We start from the raw sequence: 26,371 nt of genomic DNA, 5'->3' as shown, positions 1-26,371 counted from the left end.
ATCTTCCACTTTATTTTGAAATGTTGGCATATTTGCCAGATCTAACATTAACAAAATACACTGGACAGAACTGACATACAACCAGAACGGTTCAGACACCGCATGTAATCTGGGCGGACTGGGAGGGTTTGGGGGAGGCGATGGTGCAAGTGTGAAGCACAGCTGCTTAACTAAACCAGCCCCCAGCACTGCTGCAAAACCGGCCCCCAGTAACAAAACCAGCCCCCACCACTGCAAAAACGGCGCTGTAACAAAACCGGCCCCCACCCGTGCGGCGCACCGGGGATTGCCCGGTGCCCGCTACGGCCAGTTCGGCCCCGACAGCCAGCCTAGCGCGGCATGTAGGTCGCTACGACTCACGAACAGCAAGAAACCGTGCTGATGCACGCGCATCCGCTCTCAGGGGCCTAGCGACGCAGAAGATGCCCAAGCGCTGGGCAAAAGCCTGTAGCTCATAGCCCTTGAACACCGCAACCATACACCAAAACTGCAACGAATGACACTGCAAACGCTCCCAGAATATTACCAGAACACAATAACTGCAACACATTATTACAAACTAAACTAACTCCAGTCTGAGACAGTAACCCCAGAATCAAAAGAAACATTTTAGAACTGTACCAGTGGCAGACTGTGCTGTGCAAATGTAGGTAACGAAGTCTGAACGGGGCAGAAAATAGACCCAGGCACCAAAATAAAAGTGGCCCCAATTAGCGAATCAGGTTGCTAAAAAAGTGGCCCACATTTGAAATCGGGGCAGCTTTGAACGTGAAGACATGGTGTACAGTGTTCCGCAGGGTCTTGGAGACCGTCATGCAATGTTTGTGGTAATATCAGGGAACTCAACAGAAAATAAAACTGGCCACCAATCCTTAAAACAGGCCGACAAACCGCCAAAAACAATGGGGCACATAGTGACCAGTAAGACTAGCCCTTCAGACACAGTCTGATTCCCTATGGGCCAATCTGGTCCTGCTGATACAGCAGGCTTCAGGGAGTTCAAGGATGAAGGCATCTGGCTCTTGGGAGTTACCAGGCCCATCGGAATACTGCTAAGTGGTATTCCACCCAGATACCACCTGCTTCCATTAGTGAAGTCCCGGGGGGGGGGGGGGGGGGTTACCAGGGAAAAACACGCGGAAATCAAACAGGGTAAATAGGTTTTCTGATTGTTATCCCGCAAAAAACACAATTTCCTGATCCACTGAATTACCAGGATCCCCAAAGACTAAATCCAAGGCAGGAAATAACAGGCCTCTCATAATCAGGGTCACAGAGTGGTCTTTGCGTCTGCCCAGAGGACCATCACTCTCACCTCATGCTATTGGCTGTTTGACATATCACTCCACCTCTTATAGAGTGCTTACATTGTAATGCATGAGGGGCCATTTCACCTTTCAAAACTACACTTAAACTGAATTATATTAAACTCTACCTCAAAGATGCATTGTGTACAGAAAGAAAGCATTTTGGTTTTTTTTGCACTGTAGCAGCCTTTAATGTTAGTCAACCCAAAATGCAAGCCAGACTTTCTGGCTTTGCCAATACTGGTTTAAAATTGCTGGTGTCTGGGGAGATGGCACCTGAAGACACCATCTTTCTAAAGAGTTTGCCCGTCTGTGCACGGTCATGTGGTCCAGTAACCTCATTACATACCGCCAATCACTTGTCCAAGCGGTCACATTTCTTTGCAAGGTGAGGTTTCTGTTGGACGCAACCGCAGGCTCTAGACAAGTTAGAGTCACAGGCATCCGATTCACCAGCGCTTTACACAAGTGCAACATCCTTGGCGCACAACAGTATATTCATGAGTTCATTGGTGGAGTCGGGGCTTGAACATTTAGGCAAGCTTATGTAGTATAGCTGACCTATCCAGGGGCGTAAATTAGTAAGATTGGGGCGGGGGGGGGGGGGGGGGGGGGTGAGGAGGAGAGAGACAGAGTTTCCAAGAAACACACTGGCATATAATATTAAAATACACAATACGACAAGCAGGGTGCATGAGAGGGGCTAGAGCGGAGACAAATAAGGATTGGTACAGGTACGAAGTGGGAGAAAGCATCAATTTGGACAAAATCATTTTTGAAGACTTTTAGAACAGAGAGGGAAAGAGTGTGTATGCGTTTCTGTGTGTATTAAACAGTTCCTGGTGAAATCCGACAGACACCTCACGATACCCGACCGAAAGCAGCCGTAGCCAACTATTACCAAAAAATACATTTACGGGGGGGTTGTAACACCAACGCCCCCACGCTACACCATTGGACCCATCTATGAAAAGTATACTCCCCTTTCTGTTTGAAGCTGTTCTTCCAAGTTTGTTCTACAAGTCTGAGTTGGCTTCTCCCCCTCATAGTTATAACTTACTTTTTACATAATACTCGTTGCCAGAGTTTCAGTGGCGGCCAGCAGGGATCGGGGGCAGGGGGGAGAGGAGGTAAAATAAAATATAAACGTACCTGGTCTCACCTCTGCCGTCCCTCCTGTTCTCTCCCGCCTGACCAGGGAAGCAGAAGCACCCGATCCCCTGAGCCAATCACAACGCTGCAATTCAGCGTTTTGATTGGTCCGAGCGCCGAGGATCAGCCCTCAGCCAGAGATTGGGGACCTGGGCATGTTTAATGTAGGCTGTAATGAAGCCTGCACTGAGAACAGGGAAAGTGCGCGTGAATGTTTGGGTGGCTCGAGAGATTGGCCAAACTATGCGCAGGTTGGGAGTCCAAACCACTCCTCTCCTGCCCTGCTCTGTAAGCAGAGCAGCCCCGCCCACAAAGCTGCTGCAGCAGGGAAACAATGATAAATAACGAGTTATAATAATTCTATAATTTCTTTATTTCACTGCTGCAAGCAGTGGGGCGATGCGCCTCGCCTTAGCGGAGGAGCCGACACTGCTGAGTATTAGGGTGTCTCGTGGATTGAATACCTGGTGTCACTGTTAACATGAAGTCTACTCATTCCATCAACCTCAAAAGCATGAGCAGCCGAATGTGCCCTGCGGGTTTCAGGGTACTTGTATAGTACTAACCTTGATGGGAAACAAACACTTGAAGATTGCACAAAGCAATCTGCTACGGGTGCCTTTACCTACTGAATTATTTTACTCTGGCCATATTTAGAATTCCTACCCAAGTGCACTTGCATTTCTAGCCCAACTCACGCGAATCCTCCCATGCAACCACCTGGAGGGGAGCGGCCCAGCAGCTGGCGCCTGGGGCTGTGTGGCTACATCTGTCACCTGTATGTTTCTGGGTGCGCTCAAACCCCAGGGGCCCATTCATCTCGCGGTCAGGCGTTTGCTGTTCAGATTTCCTGAGAGACGAGACTACTTCTGAAGCAAGAGCCTTTTTCGCAATAGGAAGATTTTACGTGGTAATATTGGGTTAGTTCTTGGAATTCGGTCTCTTCTCACCACGACAGAGCTTTTATTAATATGCCATCTTTGGAGGATGTCACACACTCCAGAGGATTTCAGACTTAGTTACAATTCAGTGTTTGAAATTAAAGAGGGATGCCAGATGTGTTCAAGCTGCAAGGTGAGTTACCCTAATTTCAGCCTAGATTGCCTTTTAGTTAGAAAACCCTCAATGTTTTTGCCTGGATATTATGTACTCTTTCTCTCTTCTTAACTGCCTGCATTTGTTTTAAATCCCCTCTGACAGCTCATCACTTCCCACACTGGATCCCTGTGCTCAATCGCCAACAAGAACTATACGCCAGTGGGGCTTTGGGGTGCTACTATGGTTCGACTATATGTCCTACTACCTGGGGCCTCCCCTGACCCACTCCGAAGCAAAATAAAACACATTGCTCGTGTATTGATTTTGGTTCTAGGGCCCTGTAGTTGGGGTTAAAAAGCTCTCGGTCTAGTGGTTAAGAGGGTCTTGCAAACTCTTGGATCTCAAGTTGAGAGGGGTCTTGAGCGGGAGGTTAGACCGCTCTTGTGTTTTAGGGCTATGGAGGAACACACACAGAAAGGCAAACACGAAAAGTGGTTTCTTGAGCCAGTGGGTTAAATTACCCAAGACCTTATGCGACACAGTGTAGCAGCCAAAGTTGTGGCACTGCGTTGCGTGAAAGGACAACACGACAAACACTTAGATATGGCGCTGCTGCTCTCTCGTTGCACTGGTGCACTTCAGGCTGCCTGCACCACGCACACACGCTAGAACCATAGTGCAATGGTGTGTGATATGTCATTCATATGTTCTGATTGTGTGCCCTTCCAGCGCAAAAAACAAACTTAATGTGCGCTGTACATTGCAGAACACTAGCAAAGTTTTGAGATAAAAAAGAAAAAATACTTTACACCTGGCATGAGCAGGTGGACATTTTTGGCGTAAAGCCTTGCCTGCCTCATTTAGGAACTAGGACGTGGAATCAAAAACAAGAGTGGTTACATGGGACCACCCATGTACCAACCCATGGGACCACCCATGTACCAACCCATGGGACCACTCATGGGACACACCCTGGACTCAAAGTAGCGTAAAGGACCCCATAGCCTCGCTTTCATTACTTTAGGGCTACTTTCCACCGCAATCTAATAAATAGTTAGTGGAGGCTTTGCGTCACCTTTTGTGACTGTGCACCAGTGCAAAGTATCGCTAACTCTGGCCTTGTGAGTTTCGGGGGCTTAAGGTTCTTGCTTCTGGGTGCGGAGGGGCCTGGGGTTCATACGGTTGTTTAGTCGGAGAGTTAAGACCCTGGGTCTGAAGGTTATAAGTCTTCTGGTCTTGGGATAAGGGATGGTTTGTGTACAGGGCTTAAGGACTCGGGGGTTTTAGGGCTGCCGGTCTGGGGAGCTCATCACTTCTGGGCTGTGAGCTATAGGTTTACGGTTCATAGGGCTATGGGGTCTGGTACTTGTAGGGCCTTTAGACAATAACGTTGTCGCCCCAAGCCCTCATTTCCTGTACTGCACCCTTGGCCTCATTCCTCACTCCTGCTCGGCATCTCCGTTCTCTCGCACATCCTCTCAGCCGTTGCTCACCTCTTCCCCTGCGGGGTCCCCTCCCGAGTCCCTCCTTGCCATGTCCCCCCCCCCCCCCCCATATGTCCTCCACGATTCCCCCGTCTTCCTTCGGTTTCCCTCCCTGTCCCCGTGCCACACCCCTCTATCCTGTCTCTCCGCCGTTATCTCGGATCCCCTGCTCCATCCCCCTCGCTGCTTTTACACCTTTCCCCATCCTCGCCTCTTTTCTGCATCTTCGCCCCCCCCCCCCTTCGCCTTCTTCATAATACTGCCCCCCCCCCCCACGCCGCCGCCGCTGCTTCTCAGTTAACCACCGCCCCTCCCTGTCGTTCCTTCCTTTCTCTTCCTCTCGTTTTCTACAAGTTCTCTCCCACCACGTTTTAAGTTCCCCACTTTTCCCTCTGCCTCCTTTTCCTCCCTCCCTCCCCCCCCCCTTAAGGTAAGCGCATCTCGCTCACCTTGGCAGGCGCTGGAACCCAACACCCCAGCTCTCCTGCTGCTTCAATTAACTGCCTGTTAATGACGTGTTTCTGCAGAAACTTTTCTACTGGGGAGGGCTTCCTTCGGTCCACAGTGGGTCAGCGGGAGGGACGGGCCGGGCCCAAGAGAAGTGTTTGTACTTACGCCGGGTGCTGTCGTGTCAGAGAGGCGGGTGATCAGTCTGGTTCCCTCCTGCTGCTGCCCGGCCGCCCCTGTGCTGAAATATTTATACCGGGCGGGCTTCCTGGAGGGGCGGCGCCACCGGTGCCTCAGCCAGCCTCCCCCGATCCAGCGCCCACTCACCGGAGCCTTTCATCCCACGACTTGTTCAGAGTTAAATGGAAGCACCGATGCTAGACACGCAACACCACAGAGAAAGAGGGCGCGCCCGGCCCTGGGGCGCGAGCTGTTCTTCCTCTGAAATAGATACAAACAAATGCACATCTGAATATCAAATGCAAGCTGTGTGCGCTATAACAATCAAGTCAACATTCGAAACACCGAGGTTTTACGTTACCCTGTTCCATGCGTAAGTAGCGCGGTTATTTTTGTTGTTGCATGCTGGGATTTGTAATCGTGTTTGGCCCATCATAAAACCAGGACTACAAGTCCCAGAATTCAAAGAATATGTCTCCAAATGGTGAGTTACTGTAAGAAATTGGGTTAATATTTAGGGTGGGAGACTACCCACTTCAAGTAATGCAACCCTTGTCGGGGTGAACTCTCAAAGATGCCTAATTAACCTGAGCCCGGTCCTCGGGTAGCTATGGCACAGAGCAGACAGGCTTTATTTAGGGCACTGTGTAAAGTATTTATGCAGTAATAAACTCAAAAAATGCAAAACAATTACATTCAAACAGAGTAAAATTAATAAAGAAAACGAAAACATCACAATAAGGGAGAAACCAAGATATTAATTATTAAAGATTTAAGTTGAAATAGTGCCAAGAAGCATACAGCCCCAATGTTAGTGAATGGCCGTAGTAGACTAGGACCTAGAATCTATTTCAGGCTGACTACAATGGGGTGCAGGGCGACTTGAAAAAATTATTTTTGTATCATAAAAAACATAAAAATATATTGAAGGAATTTACATTTAGCTCTTTTTTATATATGCATTTATTTACATTGTATAGTTATCAACGTCATTGTTGAATTTGGAGTTGACATATGGTCTACATGCTATACACACTGTGCCTGGTGTTTCCTCATTTTTTCTAACTAGTGCAGGGCGACTACACCAACCAGGCTCATCCTGGTCAAAGAGTTTACCTTTGAAGTCCCAATCCAGCACAGGAATACACTCCCTCAGTCCCTTAGTGCCTCGGAGAGGCACGTAGCGCCTCACAGGATGTTGGAGCTGGTACTTTCTGGGTAGCTGAGGCAGTGACCCAGCCAGACAGAACCTACATAAATACCGTAAATCCTGTCTCACTCGTAACCGCCTGTCCGACCCTCTTGTCCCCACCTGATGGATTAGAGGATGTTCATGATCTGACTAATCACTCCTTCCACGCGATGAACTTGGAATTAGAAATCTAGCTCCCCTTCAATTGAAAAGAGTCACCTCTAAAGTAACAAACCCCTGGAATGAGGATAGGCTAAATGAAGACAGAAGATCACTTAGAGCAAATGAACGACAATGGAGAGCTGCATCATCCTCCGACCACCTCAAACTACTAAGAAGCACGAGAAACTCCTTTTACAGAAAGATCAGACGATCTAAAGCTGACTTAATTAGCAAGGAATTAGACCAGGCCAAGAATCGTCCCAAAAGATTACTCGAAATAATCAAATCTCAATCTAAGGCGTCGCCCACTCCCCACAAATCGATTCAGAAACACTCCCCAATTGTGAGGAATTCGCCTCCTTTTTCACAACCAAGACCGATAACATAAAGATTGAACTTCTTAACGATCCACTATCCCATACTGACCCACACATGCTCACCTCATTGACCTCAATGATGACCTCGCTTACTTGTCCCGCAAAGCATGACCTCAAAAACAATGCCTCCTGGATCACCTTCAACCTCAACAGCGAAGACAATATCCTAAAAACACTCACGTCTCTGAATCCCTCAAATCACTTTATTGACATTCTCCCAGCAACCCACCAAAAATACTTCATTCCAATGTTAGTGCCCCTATGGACTAGGATCATAAACACTTCCCTTCTCCAAGGAGCCATCCCAGATATCCTCAAAGCTGGACAGGTTTCCCCCATCCTGAAGAAACCCTCGGCGGACCCGTCTGACCTGAATAAATACCGCCCTATATCCAACATCCCTACCCTGGTCAAACTATTAGAAAAGTGTGTTCACAATCAGCTTAGCAACCACATAGAACACTTCAACCTGCTTGATTAATTCCAATCTGGTTTTTGGACCGGGCACAGCACCGAATCAGCCATGACCCATGTTATAGATGATGCATTACAAATATTGGACGAAAACAAAGCTTGTTTGCTAATCCTGCTCGACCTATCCTCAGCTTTTGATACCGTCAAACACGAAAACCTACTAGACCTCCTAAAACATAGAATGGGACTTTGGTTCACTTCCTTCCTCCAAAACAGAACACAAAGAGTCAAGATCAATCAATCTTTATCCAAGCCCACCCCTGTCACTCTAGAAGTACACCAGGGTTCTTCCCTCTCTCTGACACTCTTCAATCCGTTTATGGAACCACTCACCGTGCTTCTCAATTCCTCAAATGTCCAATATCACATGTACGCAGACGACACACAACTCTACATTAAGGTCCACTCACTTGAAGACATCAAGTCCCTTAACTCGACGCTACAGAAAACACAGATCTGGCTCGCTAAAAACCACTTAAAGCTAAACACCCTCAAAACAGAATTCTTCCTAATCGCCACCCCCCCCCCCTCCCCCAGCCAAACAAACACCATCCGTGAGCGGATGAAGCATCTAACTGTACTCGACGGCCAACCTCGAATTATAGACTCTGTGAGATCCCTAGGAATAACTTTGGATAATAAGCTTAATATGCAGAATCACATCAGCGCCGCAACGAAAGGAGCAAATTTCCATTTAAATATGCTGAGAAGATTGAAACCCTTAATACCCGCAAATTACTTTAAACAGGCAGTTCAGACTCTTGTAATTCCCAGAGAGGACTATGGGAGTGTCGCTCTCTGAAGCCTTCCAAGATCTACTACAGCCCCCCTTAGAGCCTCAATCAACTCAGCCGCTAGACTCATCACAGGCTCCAAAAGAAATTCTCACATCTCCCCGGACCTTCGTGCCCTCAACTGGCTACCTCTCGAAGCCAGAATCCAATTGAAAATTGCCTTCATGACACACAAGGCACTTCACCACAAAACCCCAAGATATCTTGCGGAGAAATTGGTACCATCGGGTGGTATCAGAACTACCAGGAGTTCCGATAACCTTCCATTGAAACCACAATGATATTCCAAGAAGAAAACATATTAACCGTACCTTCTCAGGATTGGTCCCCCAGGATTTGGAACGCCTTGAATCCTGACACAAGACTGAACCCCTCCACGACATTTAAAAAAAACAGAAGTGAAAGCGATCCTTTTGGCCAAATTCACCTGAACTATTTTTATACTCATGGATATATGTGCTTATCTATATTAGCTACCATTTCTGTATTTATCTAACTCACAGATTTTTATGCCTATGTCTACCACCTATATCTGCCCTGTAAAGCGTTCTGATACCCACAAGGGTCTTGTTCGTGCTATACAAAACACTCAAAATAAAAATAAAATAAAATACTACTCCCGTCAGGGCTAGATGATTGCACTCACTGTACAAGTTGCACTCACCCTTGGGTAGCTTGGCACTGAGCAGTCAGGCTTATCACAGAGGCAATGTGTAAAGCATTGGCACAACACTCTCACACATTAAATACAGTGAGCATCACACAAGAGACTTCACATGTGGTGTATGTAAAAAAAGGTTGTATTCAATTCACTCATTATGTAACACAACATGAAAATCATGTATTTCTGGGCATAAATCACATTTGGAAATATTACTAGAAGTACTGGGCCCAACCATGTTAAAATGACATTAGTTGTATGCACACTTGGGAAAGATCCTACTTTACCCCCCAGCACTTTTATGCAGTGCGAACTGTTGTCAGAACTAAGCCGACCCTGGCAATTATTACAATTCAATACCACACAGTTATAGGATGCACCTCAGATCACAACGATATCAAAAACGTGTACACACAGATCATTACAACACTTTTAAGCAGAACCGTGGGCCATGACTGCACGGGTAAAAATCAGTGTCAAATGTAGTATTTTTTTGGCAAGAAATCAATGTGTAAAGCAACACAGCCTTGAGGTGTCATTAACAACAGGCGGTCCTCATGCAGTCACTCTCACACACTCAGTCAGCACTGATACGCAGTGCCCCGGATAACAGTGTGGTCCGTATGGAGTGCACTCGCGCACACACGCACGCAGCACCATTGGGTAGAGGAGTTGGCCTAACGGCTAGAGCGGTCAACCTCGAATCTGGGGAACTGGGTTCGAGTCCCCGCAATGACACTGAACATCCTGTGATTCTGGGAAAATCACTTAATCTCCCTGTGCCTAACAAAAATGAATGTGTCCTCATGGAACGCAACTGGTGCTATGTAAAGCGCTCTGATACCCGATACCTTCGGGTCAAGTTCACGCTATATAAAACTCCATAAAATAAATAAATAAAAATATTGCGGGGCAATAGATATCCGACAGGTCAGTTGATAATATACATGCTGACCCGTGGCCCAAGCCCTCAACCACCTTTTTGCTAACCCTGACAACCCTACGCCCACGGGTTGAAGATAAAAGCCCTCCCCCTGATACTAGACTGACTGCAGCCGGAGTCACACTTAGTCAGGGTCCCAGGGAAGGATGTGAGGATAGGTAGCAGGGCTAATTAGCTGGCAATTGACAAATGGGGGTTTGGACACCACTCAGTAAGTTCATCCATGGTATGCGGAGCACAAGTGGGCTGAGGGTGATAGCCATTCAATTAAAGGATTCCACAATTGGCATTTCGGCACCAGACCAGTTCTATGAAGCACAGGGGGAGGGTGGGGCATGCAGTCTCTGAACTTGCTTCTGATCGCTCTCGAAAGCGTTCTTCAGCCCGGTCAATTACTCGCACCATCCAGTCCTGATCTGGGTAATACTGCCTGGCATCACAAAGTGATAGGGGACGAGTGAGGAGAGGGCGGTTGGTCTGCCGCACTGAGGACATAATAGGAACAATCGATGAATGAGGGTGAAGCAGTGGAGCCTCTCAGAAAAAGAAGGCCCCCCCGTCAGACACACGTCGATCAAAGTAGCACCCAGGCAATCCAGGCACAATGGAACACAAATCTGCTCCTCTGTACCTCCCTGGAAATGAAGCACGTCTGGTGTGCGGTGATACGAGTTGCACCAGACTGTTCCAGTCACACACAATGAAGAGTCGCAAACTCAGTACCTCCCTGAAAATGAGGCAGAATGTCTGGTGCTCATTGATACAAGCCGCACCAGACAGTTCCAGTTACACACAACAAAAAGTTGCAAATTCTGTACCTCCTTGGAAATGAGACACAACGTCTGGCGCCCATTGATATGAGTTGCACCAGACAACACCGGGCACATACAACAAGGAGTTGCAGATTCCATATTTCCCTGGAAATGAGTCACAATGTCTGGCATGTGTTGAAACGAGTCGCATCAGACAACGCTGGTCACACACATTGAAGAGTTTCAAATTTCATACCTCCCTGGAAATGAGGCACAATGCTTGGTGCGTGTTTATAAGGGTCGCAACAGACAATTCCAGTCACACACACAGGTGCAAGTTTAGCAGTGCTGCAAAAGGTAGAATGAGGCAATACTATGGGTACGCCCTCCCTCTGAGGGCCACAACCTGTGAATCAGACACTGCATGCAATGTGCATGCAGTCATCATGCCACATGAGTGGGATGCGGCACAATCAATGAAGCGGGCCACGCAGGGTGCCACAACCGGTGAATCTGTTCACCACCAATAAGACACTTATGCATGTTGAGACCCCCATGATGGAGGGGCCACACTCCTTAAATGCAGCAATACTTTTGGAGTTCCGCACAAGGCAATCTGGTCTCCAAGCACAATACTTATTTCCATGATCATGCTGCACTACCAGTTGGCATACAGCAGACGATGTGGGCACTTTAGAGTGCACCGCTCTCCAGGTGTCACACGTAGATGCTGTTGTGCCTCACAGGTGTATTTTGATGTCCCTGAGACATCCAAAAGAGAACAGGCTGCATGCCAACAAGCCCTTGGAGAGCACACTTTTGGGTGCCACACAGCAGCAGGTAGTCAGCCCAGGCCAGCCACCACTCAGGAAGGGTGAACGGTTCCTTAATCTTTAGTGGGTGTTGGACTTGGCCCTTTTTCCCTGAATTTTTTCGCTTTTGTGGGAATCAACATGTCATGATGTATTTGAAATACTAATGTTAAATGTTATACAATGGCGTGCACAGATTTATTTGAACTGTTGTCAAGAAATGCTACTTTTAAAATGGACGCCATTCCTGTCTGCACATGTGCTTCCTGACCGAGGAGGGTTAGCGGTCTAGTGTCTGAAGTGACAGGGTGCCCTACACCTCCGCCACAGTGACAGTTGGGACTGAAACTGCCAGGAGCCTTCTGGAAGGTTCTAGCCCTTTCTGGTAGGTGTGAGGAGGGGTGTATATATAGGGGGGCTGGGCCACCATGTGCTCAGACGGAGCGTGGACTTGAATGTGAGGAGACCTACTGCCAGGAGGTACCGCCGCATGGGCCTGTGTGCTGGCCCCTGTGCCCAACTGCAATCCCTCTGCTGCTCACAGGGCTAGTGAGAGCCCCGCTGCTGGAGTCAAGACTGCTGTACCATGAGGAGTAACACGTTACAGAGGATGACAGTTCCTAGGAATTGCTGCCCTGTTCTGATGAGTGCCCACTGACCGCAGATCTTGCCCAGTAGTGCCTCTTGCTGTCCTGCCTAGCGCCTCTTGAGCACCACAACCCTGCTTCGTGGGACCTAGCGCCGTGGGAGCGCTATATAGTGGACTGGCCTGTACTCCAAGGAGGTGAGGAGCGCTAACTTTTGTCCCGGAGGCTGCTGGTGGGACCTTGCGCCTCGTGAGCACTACATCTAAAGTGCCAGGAGAAGAGGAGTGTCTGTCCTCTGCAGCGCTGGGCTGTGAAAGCGCTATATTTCTATGGAATGTGCCTTCCATGGTGAGCTCTGTATCTTTCTCCCCCCGAGAAGAAGAAGGAGGTGAGGAGCGTGTGACGCCTGCGGAGCAGTGAGGCCGGGGAGAACTGCTTATTTAAAAAGAGCGGGAGCCCACCCCGCGTGATTGTCGCCTTTTGCCTAATTGCAACAGCGGGAGCCTACCCCGTGTCTCTGCCGGCGGTCTACTTAATTTTGACAGCGGGTGCCCACCCCGCGTAATGGCGGCGCTTTGCGTACTTTTCAATTAAGCGGGTGCCCACCCCGCGTATTGCCGCCAAGAAAGAAATCACCGCCGCAGCCTGGGGCCAGGAGAAGAGGAGAGCCGCTGCGCTGCCCGCGGCGACCCGGAAGACCTGCAAACTGCCCGGCGTGGGCGGAGCCAAGGCAGGAAGCAGTGGTGAGGCTGAGCGGGGCTTCCGTGAACGGTGGGAACCCCGCGCTGGTAGGGAAGACGCCGGTGCCGTGAGCAGTCAGGCGGGAGCCTACCCGGCGCTGACCCAGCACCCACGAGTTGAGGGAGACTTCTCTCCATGGTGGGGGCTCTCCAGAGGCAGAGGAGAGCCCCGAGTGCTGCCGGAGTCCAGGCGGGGCTCTCGCGTGTGAGGAGAGCCCCGCGAGCCTCGCGTAGAAGTCACGGGTCCCAGGAGGGGGCCCGGGTGAAGTGAGGAGAGGCGCCAGCAACGTCGACACCCAGGCGGGAGCCCATCCCGCCTTCTGGAGTCCAGCAGCTGCGAGGGGAGTTGGCCGCATGTCAAGAGACCACTGGAGCCTCGCAGGGCCCTGGTGACTGCCGCCAGAACTGCTGGTGAGTGGGGCTCCGTCTTCTGGTGGTGGTGGGGGGGGAAGTGTCGGGGCACATTGCCGGTGCCCGTCCTCTCGGTTGGTCCCTTTGCCCGTGCTGATTTGTGCGTCACAGCTGCACCGCGACGGCGGGCAGCTAAAACAGAGGAGGGCCTCTCGTGCCCAGGGCCACAGCCTGCACCAGCTGCGCCGCAGAAGCGGGCAGCTGTCACAAGGGCAGAATATTGTTTTAAGTCTTGCTGGGCATTAGTTTCTGACTTCTGAGCCCCAGAGGAGGGGGCTCCCACGTCCCAGTGTTGTGTTTGGGGCTCCATCGTGACTGTGCTGACCTGATTTGACATCACTGCCCCGCCGGAGAGTGGGCAGTGGCAACGGTGGGAGCAAGAGACTGATCTGCCACCTGGGGCCGGGTTGTTTTTGAAGCCAGGTTGTGCCTCTGCCTCGGGATAATGCCCCTAGGCTCACAGGTTTAGGCCCATGGTGATACTGATGATTATGCCTAATGTGCAGGCCTAAGATCCTGTTACGCCTGTTGAGATGCATCTTGTTTTTATGCCATGAGGTCTACATAACGCAGCTATGCCAAGTGCGGTTGTCCTCATGATGATGCCCCTACTCATGGTTTTATGCCTAATGTTCTAGGCCTTATGGGTTCTGATGCATAATGAAGTTTCATGCCTGCTGTTTTATGCCTACTGTTTTCCTGCCTACTGATGAAGCCTGAGGTGTTCGGACACATGGCAATGCCTACTGCATGTGATGTTGCCTATTGTGATGCCATAATGTTTTAGTTGCAGGATGGGTGGTTTACGCCCTAATGATGCCTCATGCAGATGGTTATGCCTAATGCTATGCCTAAGGTGGTGTTCTACCCCTAAGATGCTAATATGTTTATGCAAAGTGGGCCTTGGTCTTATGTATAATGCGCTTATGCTCAGGATGATGCCTAATGCCTTCCCCTGAAGCTGATGGACTTTACGTTTATTCTTTGCACTTACCTTTATACTAACTGTACCTTGTGCTGGTTCTGGCAGCGGCCCGACTGGCCCTGCCTTGTAAAGAGTCCCCCGTGAATTGTTACCTGGTGCCGGCTGGCACGGAAGTTATGCACCTGTGTTCTGCATTCTAATGTGTTTTTATAAATACACAAGTTATTTTTCATGCAACCTGGTGTGGAGTCTGTTTTTGTAGTGTGCCTTGTGTGACGCCTGTGTGTGCTGCGTGGATGCTTTACACATTTCCTCCGGAGTTTGGCCCACCCGCTCTGCACCACGCTACCCCGTGTCTAACATTGGTGTTCAGCGGTGGGATAGTACTTGTGTTTACGCAGTACCACAGCGACAACGGGTTGCACTGCAAACTGAGCATTTAAAATCACAGATTTGGGGATTATTTTGTCTGACTGTATTTCCTCCTGAAAGTGTTATTTTTGAATTGTGTTCCCCTGTTGCACTGTGGGTGGTGTATCCCGGGTGTATCTCGCCAGGATGGGGTTAACCTACACTGAGGATGACCTTGTGGAGTACACTGAGCAGGAGGTGATGAACCTCTGCAGAGAGAGGGATACCCCCAGTAGGCAACATTCGCAGGAAGTTGTATCTCTATAAGGCCCTCAGGAGGGGGGAACCCTTAGAGCCCTGTGGGGACCTTTCCGATTACCCCTCCGCATATTTAAAGGGTGGGTTTGGGGGAGACCAGGAGGAGGATCTCGAGTGTGAGGAGGACTCTGAGAATGAGGGTGCCCAGTCCATAACCCTGGAGGGTGGTGATACTGACGAGGAGGAAGAAGATAACAGGGCGGAGACGCCAGTAGCGAGTGAGGACACCATAGTCAGGGAGTTCCTTGCTGGGTCCAGTTCCAGGGACAATGCCCCATCCCTTTCCCTGTCCCCAGAAGAGTGGGTAGATAGGAGGGAAGAAAGGGAGCACCAGCTGGCGTTGCCGAGGCTCAGAGTAGAGCTAGCGCAGCTGAGTGAGGAGGAGAAAAGGCTAGAGACCGAAAGGGTCCTAGCACAGGAAAGGATAGCGGAGGCAGAGAGGGCCTTCGCCAGGGAGAAACTAGCTCTAGAGGGTAGGTTGTCCCCTGAGAGTGGTTTCAGGAGTCTGGACTCACCAGGGAGGGTGGGGTCCAGTGGTGGCAGCGGAAGTAATTCTAGTGCAGGAAGTCCCACTCCCAGAGCCCGGGAGACGGTGCCTGATTTCCAGGAAGAGGGGGACAGGTTGGAGATCAGGGGCAGGGGAAAACTGTCCCACCAGTCCTGGGGGGAGTTTGCGGATGTGTGTTGGACTGCATTGGAGGATTGGGCGGTGAGTAGCGCCGTGAATGATTGAGATGGGCTGTTCCATGTAGTTATCAAGGAACACATGCTGAGGAATTATTTCCCAAGGTTGCGCCACCACCTGTCGCAGTGTGGGTTCTCTGACCCCACGGAGCTTGCACGGGAGGCAGACCTCTGGGTGAGTGCCAGGGAGTGTGAGCGGGCATTGGGTAGTGATCCTGAAGGGAGTGGCTCAGGGGTCTTCCAACCCAGCGAGGTGGGAGAGTTGCAGAATAGCCCAGCTAGGTCCCGGGTTAGTGAGAGGGTTGTAGGGCCTCACGTCCTATCTACAGGAAGGAGTGAGACGGGGAGGTGTCCCGAGGTGCCCCAACCGCAGTCTCAGGGCCTGGGGAGTTCCATAAGGGAGCCCCAGGTTGGGAGCCTAGGCTGTCCTGATGTGCCGTCTGTGGAGGGGATCCCCTAGTGTCAGGAGAACCCGGGGCGACTGTAATCAGAGCTTCAGAGGTTCTAGGGTCAGCTCAGTCACAGGGTTTAGATCCTGGGCTGGGATGCCACGTTCAGGGGCTGCCTGACCTGGAGGGAGGGGCACTTGTAATCAAGGTCCCTACCGGTTTGACTTCCAGGGGTACTTCTCCAGGTGGGAGGGTGCGGAACTCTGGAAGGGGGTGCAGAGGAAGGAAGGGCTCGCCTCTGACACCGGCTCAGCCACAGGGCTTAGATCCTGGGTTGGGAGGCCAGGGACAGGTACTGCCTGACCTGACGGGTGGGACATCTGTAAGCAGTGTCCCCCCAGAATTGTCTTCCAGGGGTACTTCTCCAGTTGGGAGGGTGCGGAACTCTGGGAGGGGGTGATGGGGGAGGGAGGACTCGCCCCAGGCACCGGTTCAACCTAAGGGTTTAGACCCTAGGTTGGGGAATCAGTTGCAGGGTCAAGGCCCTGGACTGAGGAGAGAGTGGTGGTCTGAGGGTGCCTCGCATTGGAGGAGGGTGAGGAACCCAGAAGGAGAGGTAGGGGGAGGAGAGTCTCGCCCTTGATGGCTGGTCCGCCTGAGGGTGCGGACCCCAGATGGGAGGACCAGTGGCAGTTTGGAACTGCAAGGTGGAGAAGGAGAGCAGCTAATATGTTTATGCAAAGTGGGCCTTGGTCTTATGTATAATGCGCTTATGCTCAGGATGATGCCTAATGCCTTCCCCTGAAGCTGATGGACTTTATGTTTATTCTTTGCACTTACCTTTATCCTAACTGTACCTTGTGCTGGTTCTGGCAGCGGCCCGATTGGCCCTGCCTTGTAAAGAGTGCCCCGTGAATTGTTAACCGGTGAAGGCTGGCACGGAAGTTATGCACCTGTGTTCTGTATTCTAAAAGTGTTTTTATAAATACACAAGTTATTTTTCATGCAACCTGGTGTGGAGTCTGTTTTTGTAGTGTGCCTTATGTGTCGCCTGTGTGTGCTGCGTGGATGCTTTACACATTTCCTCCAGAGTTTGGCCCACCCGCTCTGCACCACGCTATCCTGTGTCTAACAGTGGGGCCATGATCTGGTTTCCCTGAGGCCAAGTGTCAAAACCTCTCCCTCCAAACTATCCAGCCATACCCTCAAATGGCAGAGGTCTGTCATTCCAGTTGCATGCCCAATGTTTATAGCTGTCTCTGGGGAATGCACAGATATGCTCCCCAGCCTCCAGTGTGGACTGGAGTCAAGCTAAAAGGCACACAAAGAATTTTAGAGCAGAGAAATGGGCACTTTCTTGAAGTGGCATTTCTAAGCTATTTATGACAAATCCACCTTTACCACAGGAGATGGTTTGTCATTGTGAATCCATTGATAAGAAACATTATGAGGCTGCTCCACTGTAAGCAACTATTGCAGCTTGAAGTCATTTTAACCATTCCCCCATGTTAACGTATGAGAAGAGCAAACCTCATAGGGAGTGAAAACACACATGGGTATTCTTCACTACCTGGGCAGGAAACACATGTATACCTGCCCTGCCTTTCACCTACCACTTGCTTCACCCCTCAAGACTTACCTTAGGGGTGCTCTAGTGGTAGTGAAAGGTCCCCTCAGGATTGTCAAGAGATTTAGAAAGGCCAACCTGAGCACAAGTGCAAGTGCGCACACGGCGGCAAGCAATGGCAGGCTTGAGACATGTTTGAAACATCATAAGTGCAAGTGCGCTCACACAGGCCTGCAATTGGAGTCTTGAGACATGTTTAAAAACATCAGGTAAGCACCACTTTCTAACATGTGTGGAAGGACGCACACGCTTTCACACTGCATTTACAGTGGGAAAGAGCCCAGAGCCCTAAGGCCACTAACAGAGAATCAGCCAAACCCATGAGAAAAAAGGAAAAGGTTTAGGGAAACACTACCTCAAGCGTAGGGTGTCAGGGAGAGGCCACCAGTAGGGCCCAGTACAGGTCCAGTTCCAACTTGTCAACTTGGCACTTCCAGGAAAAGATCTCTTGCAGCTTGTTGTCTCCCTACAGGCACAGCATAGGTCCGCCAATTGACCCTTGAATTCCCCTTTTGTGTCCTGGGTACAAGAGGGAACAGATCAGTACTTTAAGGCTCCTCTCAGGCCACAGGCAGAAGGTCCATTCCTCTTCTGATATTCTGCAGGTGCAGAAAGCGTTCTGCAATGTGTGCTTGGATGTGCCAAATTTATGAATGGCACAAGCTAGTGGGTGGGGTGGCTCCTGGCCATTCCCTAACTAATGAGTTGAAAGTTCCTGGGGTCACACCTACCAACGTTTTCATTAGTTTGCCTTGCTGCAGAGAGGCCCAAAATGCAATGTGTCAGGACATTTTTAAGATGGTGAACGTCTTCAGCCCGTTAAACCTGGGCTCTGAGGGCTGGGCATTGGGTGTGTGTGAGGAGTGCAATATGGTAACCCTAGTGTTGTTCAATGGTTGCGTACCCTTGTGTGGGGTGCATCCCTCTGGGCCTTATCTGTCCCCTATTTGGGGTTATTACGTTGAACAATTTTTGTAAAGCAAATTGTAAATTGCGATTCTCATATTACCATGACTAGAGAATCTGGATTTCATTAAAGACACAGAGGCTGACATTATGCATTATCTTTTAATGCAGTCTCCAAGCAGCCGCATACATCACAATATTAAAAAGTTCCAGAACAGAACAATAACAACTCATAAAAGGCATGAGCCATCAACAATCTGCCTCTTTTAAATGTGGAGAAAAGAATAAGTCCATTAAACTTTGAACTTCTAAACTTCAAAAACATCCTCGAATGAGCAATACGAAGGAGGAGGAAGAACGAGGGAAAATCCAAAGCCCAGACGTCTCGGAGTTAAGAAGCGTTTCCTGAAAAAGAGAAAGAAGTAAATATCTCCTGAATGTAACAAATAGAATAAGACCTAACAAACAATAATACTAGTACTGTAAATAAAAGACTATATCTTCACTGTAAGACCACCATCCAAGGGGAGGGATGGGTGGGAAAATGTCAGCCTCCGTGTCTTTAATGAAATCCAGATTCTCTAGTCATGGTAATAGGAGAATCGCAATTTCATTACAAGAATGGAGGCTACATTATGCATGTTGGTAGCTCTGTAAAACTACATCAGACATATGTTTGATAGGCTTACAATAGTGTTGTGCAAAGGTTCTAGCATTCGACCAGTCAGTGACTTTGAGAATGTCATCCAACTTACCTCCAGAAAATAGAGATTTACTGGCCATTGCGCCTCTAAGGGAGTGAGCTTGACATTTTTTTAAGTCAATACCCGCTAAACTTATAACAGATTTAACCCATCTAGCAATAGAGGTCGAGGTTATACCTTTATGGGGTTTAACAAAGGATATAAGTAATTGATTCACACCTAGGGGACGAAGAGCAAACATTCTGCGATCATACTCTCTCATGCAGTCCACAACGCAAAGTTTAGGGCATAAATCAAAGCGTGGATAAAAGATTGAATCAGACATAGTCTTTGTTCTTCTATAAATCTCAAATTTGACACCGAACATATTATAGGATCTATTCGAAACTTTCAGGGCTTTGACATCGGAGACCCTTCTGCAAGAGATAGGCATAGAGGAGTAGCAAGCTTAATGGAAAGGTTTTTCCTATTCAGGAGAGAATTATCCGGCCACTTATTGAAAAGATCAAGGATTAGGTTGACATCCTAGAGACTTTCATATTTAGGTTTAAACGAATGCTTTTCATCACTCTGCAAACAATAACATTTTTACCTACCATTTTACCGTTGACAAGGACATGGCCAGCAAAGATAGCAGATCTATAGCAGTTGATAGTTCTATAGCTAAGACCTCTTTCAAATTGTTCAACAAGGACGTTAACTATGTCAACAATAGGTGCCTCCAAGGAATCCAGGTGCTCTTCCAGGCACCAACGTACCCAGTTTCTCCATATGTTGTTATATCTGTAGTGGGTGCCTGGGGTCCAAGACTCCCTGAGGAGAGTTGCAGCTGACGACGAAAGACCTGAGATTTCATGGGATCTCCTGACACTCTCCAGGCAAGAAGGTTAAACTCCCGCTCTGAATTAAGGAGTGACTTCCTCCATCTACATCTGTTAGAAGAAACTCTTGGGTAGGAATTAAGAAGGGGGTTGTAAGCTAGTTCTTGAGTGGTGGGGAACCAAGCCTGAGATGGCCAAAAGGGAGTTATTAGGACAAGGGAGCATTGATCCTGTCTCACTTTCTGAAGAACTCTTTGAATCATGGCAAACGGAGGGAAAGCATACGTTTTGACTCCTTTCCAAGACTGTAGGAAAGCATTGACTGCCAGAGCACCCGGGTCGGGCATCCAGCTGAAATATTTCTCCAACTGAAAGGTTAATCTGCTCGCAAACAGATCTATCTCTAGGGGACCCCACATCTTGTTCAGGGTCCTGAAAACGGAAACGTTGAGTTTCCAGTCGCTGTGATCTAATAGGAATCTGGAGATCCAGTCTGCAGAGACGTTCGATTTCCCCAGAAGGTATTCCGCTTTTAGAGCGATCTTGTGTTCTAGACAGAACATCTAGACTTTCTTGGCTAAGTTGGATAGGTCCGCAGATTTCATGCCTCCCAGGCGATTTATATAGGCTACCGCTGACATGTTGTCCAACTTTAGGATGACTGACCTGCCCAGGAGAGAGTGTTTGAAGCTCTTCAAGGCATAAAGGCCAGCTGTTAGTTCCAAGCAATTTATGTGGTGAGAGGATTCCTCCTGTGACCAGATACCGCCCGTGTTCTGATCGAGAAGCCAAGCTCCCCAGCCAAGGAGGCTTGCATCCAATTCTAAAACAAATTCTGGTTTTGACCCTAAGATCGCTTTGCCATTCCACGCATCCAGGTTCTTGAGCCACCAGGAAAGTTCCGATTTGGCTTCCAGATCCAGAGTAATCCAATCTCCGTACCGGAGGCCAGATCTTTGGGCTCTCGCTTTTACCCTTTGGAGGGCCCGATAGTTTAGAGGACCGGGAAATATGGCTTGGATGGAAGAGGAGAGGAGACCCAGAAGTCTGGCTAGCTCTCTGAGAGATAAATCTTGTTGTTTCAGAACATGTCTTATTTCCTTCCTGATTTTGGTGATTTTTTTGGTAGAGAGTAGAAGGAGACATTTCCATGTATCTACCGTGAAACCTAGGAACTCCAGAGTTCTGGAAGGGGTCAAGATTGATTTTCTTTGTTTATGATAAAACCTAAGCTTTCTAGAAGGCCCATCATGGTCTTCAGGTCTTGGAGTATTTGTAAAAGGTCTTGCGACATTATAAGAATGTTGTCTAGGTAAATGATCATGCGAATACCTCTTTCTCTTAGGGAGGAGGTGATTGCTCTCATGACCTTGGTGAAACACCAAGGGGCAGAAGATAGTCCGAAGGGAAGAGCTTGGAACTGGTATAGATGGTTTTTCTAAATGAATTGGAGAAAGGGTTGGTGGATAGTAGCCATAGGAATGGTGAAATAAGCGTCTTTCAAGTCTAGTTTGACTAGCCAGTCTCCCTCTAATAGTAGATCCCTCAGGAGGTGGATGCCTTCCATCTTGAAGTGCCTGTTAACCAAATATGTGTTTAGTTCTCTTAAGTTTATCACAGGTCTCCAACCCTAGTCCTTTTTCCCACAAGAAATAGTGTGCTTATAAATCTTAAGGCTTGTAAGGGGATCTCTATAATAGCTCCTTTCTGAAGGATGGAGGAGATCTCCTCCTCTACTATTTTCTGTTGATCTAGAGAGAGCGGCATGTTTCTCGGGAAAGAGGTTTGTGTAGGTGTATGAGTGAAATCTATCATAAATCTCTTGATGGTGTTTAAAACCCAAGGGTTTTGAATGATCAATCTCCAATTCTAATAAAAGAGATTTGAGTCTGCCTCACACTTTTTGGGGGAAAGAAGGGAAAGAAGGAGAGGGAAGAGTACTCACTTGTAGAGTTGATGGAGTTGGTGGTTCCGCTGGATCTAAATCCTCTGTTGCGGGGTCCCCTCCCTCTTTGGGGGTAGAATTGAGGTGTGTTGTACTACTGGTACCCTCTTCCGTAGCCAGGGGATCTTGAATAGGGCCTTTGGTTAAATCAGCAAAAAGAAAGCCCCCTTCTTCCTGCCCGGCCAAAAAGATTAGGATTGAATACTCTGCGCATATTTTATTGGGCCTTATCAAAGGCGGTGAATGTAGATACGTACTTTCCCAAGGATTTAACGAGATCTTACCCAAAGAGTAATCCTTTTGGGTTTTTTGAGGGCTCTCTGTCCACCATATCACTGAGTTTTGGATTTATTTTTGTCAAAACGACTCTAAGTCTTTCTGCGTTGATACTTGCGTTTGCATTGCCCAGGAGTATCAGTGCCCTCTGGCTCCAGCCTCTGATCAGGTCGTTGTTGAGAAGTGTGCCACTGATGTGGCTTTCTTCAGCGGAATCTATGAGTCTGGCTAACGGACCCAGGACTTCGAGAAGACGGACTTGGCATCCTTTCAGGGATCTTTCCATCCCTTTCCTTGGATCTCGTCCGAGCTTAAAGAGGAATTTAATCAGCTCAGTGACCAAGTTGGGGGTTTGGCAGGTTTTGTCTTCGATAGATGGTCTAGAGCATTCAGCTCTAAGAATGTTTTGAGTGTCCCTCTCTAAGAGGTTTCTTACCCACTTCTTGATGAATTTAGAAACATGGTCTTGTGGAGACCACTTCGAACTTCCGGGGTGTTTGAGGTTTAATGGGGAAAACATTTCTTCCCCCAGGGGGCAAGGATATTGTCCTTTGAAGATGATGGGAGTTCCTCTTCCAAACTGTAAAATTCTTGGTCATCCTCATCGAGATCTAGGAAATACTCATCAGGTATATCTGAGGATTCATCATCATTAAATTTGTTGTCTCCCATATTGTAATGAGCACTGTGATATTTTGTGCCGCTAGGGACACCAAGATGTTTTGTGCCGCCAAGGACACCCGAATAAGTCGTGCCGCTAGGGACACCCAGGGAGTTCGAGGTGCGGGGACCTCCATTGATAGTTGAGGTGCTAAGACCGCCCACATTTGAAGAGGTGCTAGTACCTCTCGTAGTGCTCTTAGGGGTCACTTGATCCACATTTTTACTTTTCTTTAATCTTTTGCCCCTTAATTCGTCGAGTAGTGAGGGTTCAAAATTTCAGGGATCTCGTTCTCCTCAATGGGGAGTGACCTTTTAGAGGACATGACCTGAGTCAAGGTTTCAAGCATGCAGGACTTCATCTCCTTATGAAGCATTTTTTTAAGGGTATAATTATCAATATTAGGAGTAGGGGCGGAAGCGTCGTCTGAATCTGTGTCAGACATTGCACAGATAGGGAGATTAGGTACAAAATGGGTTTGGCAAAGGTGCTTTGTAAACATCAAAGTATAAGAGGGTGGAGAAGAGAGGGTATATATGCTTAAGACATTAAAAGGAGATAATTCCTCTCTCTAGTTTTAATTTCTTTTTTCTATATATAATAATAGCACCAATAGATGGTAAGTATTTGCCAAAGGAAGGTTTTTCCCTTTCTTTATATATATATATTTTTCTTCTTTTTTACATATATATATATATATATATATATATATATATATATATATATATATATATATATATATATATATATATATATATATATATATATATCTTCCCCTTTAAAAAAAAGATTTGTTTTCAGGGCAAAGCTGTTAAATTTTGATATTTAAATCTACTTGCTTGAGTAGCATAGTGGGCAGCAGTTGATCGCAATGTGAAGTCGCGTACCTGACACACTTCCCGAGTGATCAGCCGCTGCCCGTTGTCATGCGGATGAGCGCGCGACCAAGTTGCAGGCTGTAAGGCCGGGAACATGAAGAAGAAGTGTTCCTGGCAACGGGAGGACGTGGCCAAGGAACTTTCCTTTAATGTTTGAGACGATGCAGGCTCGCGCTGGAGATCACGGCTTGCATCGGACAAAGGTAAAGATGCGATCCTATCGAAATTTCAATAAGACAGGGCTAAATAATAGCGAAAATTAGCGATGGAGTAGTTAGATCGCTAAATAAAAAGTGACTAAGCATTAGTGCATAATACAGAAAGGTTAGATGTAAAAGACCGTAGGTAGAGCATAACGCCGTGCGTTAAGAAGGGGAGGATTATGAAAGAGAGGGAATCTCCATAAATTTGAGATTGGTGTAGAGCACGGGTACTAATACGGCCCGTGGGCCGCCAGCGCCCGGCAAGCCTTGGCGGCCCGCGGACCTTGCAGACATCATACCTGTGTTTTTTTTATATCGCCGGTTGCAGCAGCGCGGAGCTATGGGGGCCAGGCGATTCTTTTAAAGACCACTCACTTGTTAATGAGGCTTTGTTGTATTTCACCTATTCTTAGCGCCCCTGCATCTCTACTCTGAGTGGAGATGCAGGGGCGCTAAGAAAAGGTGAAATACAACAAAGCCTCATTAACACGTGAATGGTCTTTACAAGGCCTGTGAAGTACTTGGGTGCGGCGGCTGTGTGTGTTCCAGGGAAGCTGTCTCAGCACGGTTGAGGTGACAGAGGGTGACGAGGACAGCGGGGCAGCGGGTGATGTGGCAGCGGGTGATGTGACAGCCGGAGGAAGACAGAGTGCGAGAGAGGGAGGAAGACAGAGGGAGAGAGAGAGAGGGAAACAGAGGGAGAGGGAAAGGGAGGAAGAGGGAGGGAGACAGAGGGAGGGAGGGAGACAGAGAGAGAGGAGACAAACTGAATGAGACAGAGGGAGACAGAGAGAGAGAGAGAGGGAGACAGAGAGGTTAGACAGAGAGAGAGAGAGGGAGGGAGACAGAGAGAAAGGGAGACAACCAGTGATTGAGACAGAGAGAGAGAGAGAGAGAGAGAGGGAGGGGGATGGAGAGAGAGAGAGGGAAGGAGACAGGGAGAGGGAGGGAGACAGAGAGAGGGAGGGAGACAGAGAGAGGGAGACAAACAGAATGAGTGAGACAGAGGGAGACAGAGAGGGAGGGAGACAGAGAGAGGGAGGGAGACAGAGAGAGGGAGACAAACAGAATGAGTGAGACAGAGGGAGACAGAGAGGGAGTGAGACAGAGAGATGGAGGGAGACAGAGAAAGGGAGACAAACAGATTGAGTGAGACAGAGGGAGAGAGAGTGATAGAGAGAGGGAGGGAGATGGAGAGAGAGAGTGAGGGAGACGGAGAGAGAGAGGGAGGGAGACAGAGAGAAAGGGAGACAAACAGAGTGAGTGAGACAGAGAGAGAGAGAGATAGAGAGAGGGAGGGAGATGGAGAGAGAGGGAGGGAGAGAGAGGGAGAAAGAGAGAGAGAGAGGGAGACAGAGAGAGGGAGGGAGACAGACGGAGGAAGACAGGCAGAGGGAGAGAGGGAGAGAGAGAGAGAGGGAGGGAGACAGAGAGAGAGTGAGAGAGAGCGGGAGACAGGGAGGGAGACAGAGGGAGAGAGACAGAGGGAGACGGAGACAGAGGGAGGGAGACAGAGGGAGGGAGACAGACGGAGACAGAGGGAGGGAGTCGGAGACAGAGGGAGGGAGACGGAGAGCGAGAGGGAGGGAGACAGAGAGAAAGGGAGAGAAAGAGAGTGAGTGAGACAGAGAGAGAGAGAGAGGGAGGGAGACAGACGGAGGAAGACAGATGGAGGGAGAGAGGGAGAGAGAGAGAGAGGGAGGGAGACAGAGAGAGAGTGAGAGAGAGCAGGAGACAGAGGGAGGGAGACAGAGGGAGAGAGACAGAGGGAGACGGAGACAGAGGGAGGGAGACAGAGGGAGGGAGACAGAGGGAGACGGAGACAGAGGGAGACGGAGACAGAGGGAGGGAGACAGAGTGAGGGAGACAGAGGGAGATGGAGACAGAGGGAGGGAGACAGAGGGAGACGGAGACAGAGGAGGGAGACGGAGACAGAGGGAGGGATATGGAGAGAGAGGGAGGGAGTTGGAGAGAGAGAAAGGGAGGGAGACAGAGAGGGAGGGAAGGAGACAGGGAGGGAGGGAGACAGAGAGAGAGAGGGAGGAGAGAGAGGGAAGGAGACAGAGGGAGGGAGACTGAGAGAGAGGGAGGGAGATGGGGAGAGAGGGAGGGAGACCGAGAGAGGGAGGGAGGGAGACAGAGAGAGAGGGAGACACAGAGTGAGTGAGAC

General features: G+C 48.9%; 2 protein-coding genes across 4 annotated transcripts in view; one reads left to right on the top strand and one right to left on the bottom strand.

Annotated features, from left to right (window-relative positions):
• The window catches only part of CAPG (capping actin protein, gelsolin like), a 66,139-nt gene extending 60,487 nt beyond the window's left edge, over nucleotides 1-5,652 (bottom strand). Inside the window, exon 1 of one of the 3 annotated variants that reach the window (XM_085651853.1) lies at nucleotides 5,431-5,652. The gene's annotated coding sequence lies outside the window, so the exon portion shown is untranslated. Of the gene's footprint in view, nucleotides 1-2,459; nucleotides 2,647-5,430 lie in introns of those variants that run through there. The other 2 variants (XM_085651852.1, XM_085651855.1) reach the window with 2 other exon arrangements.
• The window catches only part of LOC146853938 (matrix metalloproteinase-17-like), a 242,013-nt gene that overhangs the window by 195,090 nt on the left and 20,552 nt on the right, over nucleotides 1-26,371 (top strand). The gene's annotated exons all lie outside the window — the stretch shown is intronic.

Source organism: Triturus cristatus, chromosome 4_1 (assembly GCF_964204655.1).
Source record: "Triturus cristatus chromosome 4_1, aTriCri1.1, whole genome shotgun sequence".
In the NCBI taxonomy this organism is placed as follows: Eukaryota; Metazoa; Chordata; class Amphibia; order Caudata; family Salamandridae; genus Triturus; species Triturus cristatus.
The sequence above is the reverse complement of the archived record's forward strand: the minus strand, read 5'-3'. Positions and strand labels throughout refer to the sequence as shown.